This window comes from Acanthisitta chloris, unplaced genomic scaffold (genome assembly GCF_000695815.1).
Source record: "Acanthisitta chloris isolate BGI_N310 unplaced genomic scaffold, ASM69581v1 scaffold13595, whole genome shotgun sequence".
In the NCBI taxonomy this organism is placed as follows: domain Eukaryota; kingdom Metazoa; phylum Chordata; class Aves; order Passeriformes; family Acanthisittidae; genus Acanthisitta; species Acanthisitta chloris.
This window is the reverse complement of record NW_008672167.1, coordinates 4481-4685: the sequence shown is the minus strand read 5'-3', so window position 1 is coordinate 4685 and position 205 is coordinate 4481.

Sequence of the window (205 nt, the reverse complement as noted above, 5' to 3'; positions counted from 1 at the left end):
GGGGGATCCCCCTAGCTCCAGCAGCCTCAGAGGGAGACAGGACCCAGCTGGCCCCAGGGCTTGGCCACAGGCACCACTGCAAAGTCCCTGTGCCCTCCCCCAGTGTGGTCTCCATGGGCCTGTTGGCACAACGGGCTGCGGGGGGCACTGGTGTCCTGCCTGATCCACTGCCCGTGGGGGCAATGGGACATGTCCCTTGGACATT